This window comes from Nicotiana tomentosiformis, chromosome 10 (genome assembly GCF_000390325.3).
Source record: "Nicotiana tomentosiformis chromosome 10, ASM39032v3, whole genome shotgun sequence".
Taxonomy (NCBI): domain Eukaryota; kingdom Viridiplantae; phylum Streptophyta; class Magnoliopsida; order Solanales; family Solanaceae; genus Nicotiana; species Nicotiana tomentosiformis.
In genome coordinates this window covers 923,904-926,103 of record NC_090821.1, presented here as the reverse complement: position 1 = coordinate 926,103, position 2,200 = coordinate 923,904, and positions in this window count along the sequence as shown.

Sequence of the window (2,200 nt, the reverse complement as noted above, 5' to 3'; positions counted from 1 at the left end):
ACGAAAAATCAAAACAGAGAAGTATTAGCACTTAAGTTATTTCTTAACTAACATAACTTGAATGTATAAAACTTCTAACTCTTTAAAGTATTGTTCAACTCTAACTATTATAACCTAAATTATACAAAGTATTAGCACTTGAGTTGTTTCTTTAGTTATTTTTTATAAAAATAAAAATTTCATAATTATAGAACATACCCAAATTAGTCAAAAAAATTCTTGATTTATTATTGGATACATACAAGTACACTAGCCATTTTCTAAAGAACATCTAACTAAAAAGAAAAAAAAATAGCTAATTAATCTAAACAAGTATATACATATTATATTACAAAAAACATTGCTAATTTATCTATACTATATTGTAAATTATATAACTAATCTGCTGTCGAACCACCATCGGAGGTGAGATGATTCACCGGATTCCTGCACCAGAAATGAGTTAAATAACTTGGGAACAAAATATTTGGGGGGGGGGGGGGGCTGGATGGGGAAAATAGAGCGGGTGAGGGAGAGGGAGAGTAAGAAAGAGGGAAATCATACATAATATGGTTAGATTAGAGGAGAAAATCAAGAAATAGAGCGGGTGGGGGGCAAAAGAGGAGAGGGGAGGAGAGGGAAAAAACGTTAGAGAAGAAAGAAGAAAAAACGGGTTAGGGTGTATTACAAAAAAAGATTTGCGACCGAATCGGTCGCAAATTTGAAATATGAATTTTTAAATTCCGGCTGATTCGGTCGCAAATTCCGTTGACCAGTCAGACCTCATTTTTATTGCAGATTCCAACCAAATCGGTCGAAATATTTAATTTAATTATTTAAAATTTTAATGTTTGCGACTGATTCAGTCGCAAACCATAAAAAATATTTTAATTGAGCGACTGAATCAGTTGCAATTTTGAGCCAAATTTTTTAAAAAAAATTAACATGTATTTTTAATACATTTTCCGACCGAATCAGTCGAAAATTACGGTTGAATAAAATCGGTCGGAATTATTCAGTCGCAAATTTGCTGTTTTTTAGTAGTGATGATTTAACTTGAACCTAACAAAAATGGTAACCACACTTCACTTGATAATTGTAATTTTGTAGTTGCTACCGTAAATAATTGATAAAACTTGAAATATTAATTAATTGAGAACTTGAGAGCAATAAGCAATTCAATAATCAAAAGGGAATTGAGAGAGAATTAGAGTAGAAGAAGAGACCAAGTTGTGAAAAAAATAAAAAGGAGGGGGGCTATTTATAGTTATTAAAAGGTTAAGAATGTAATTTATCAATTATTAGGGGGTGGAGGGGCTGTTTTAGTAAGGGGATAGGCCGAAATGGCTAAAAGTGTAAAAAATGATCGTTGCCCAACGGTCATTTTTTATTTTGACCGGTCAGAATTTAAAAAAAAATAATTATAACATAAATCGGGCTGGACCGGGCTGGAAGGATTAGCGGGCTAGCCGAATTCCGGTGCACCGATAGTCAAAAAAGGCTCAACCTCGTCCGGCACAACCTCCTACCCTAGCCAACCCGTCCCACCCCTTACCGAACCGGGTTGTTAGTAGGCCGACCCTGCTCGATTAACACCCTTAACTAAAATTAAAAAGAATATCACATAAAATGGAACAGAGAATGCACCTACTTAGGGATTAAATCCATTTGAGAAGAAGAAAAAAGGCATTGTATCTCATAAAGTTATGTAAAGCTTTTGACATCATGTATAGTGTAGACAAAAGAAAAATTTCCCTTTGTAGTAACATACCAAATCACTATTTATGGGCTTTACAAGACAATGTCCAAGTGCATGCATCACTTAAATTTTGGGGAAGAGCAAGATGCAACTAATAAGTGTAGCTTTTGCCAATTAGTTAATAGCATATTTAGTCAAGCTTTTAAAATCAGTTTATTTTTAGAAATATTTTTTTTTTCAAAAGTACTTTTGGTGAGAACCAGTTTGTGTTTGACAAACTAATTGGAAAATTACTTCTGACCAGCAATTAGTATTTGACCGAGCTTTTTAAAAGTGCTTTTAAGTATATTTTTCTCGAAAGTGTTTCTCAAAAAAGTATTTTTGGGGAGAAGCTACTTTTTTGCTGCTTCTAATCAAAAGTATTTTTTTTTCTTCTAAAAGTGTCACAACCCAAACTCATCTATAGGTCGTGATGACGTCCAACATCCCAGCTAGGCTAGCCAACTAATGATTTAAATATAT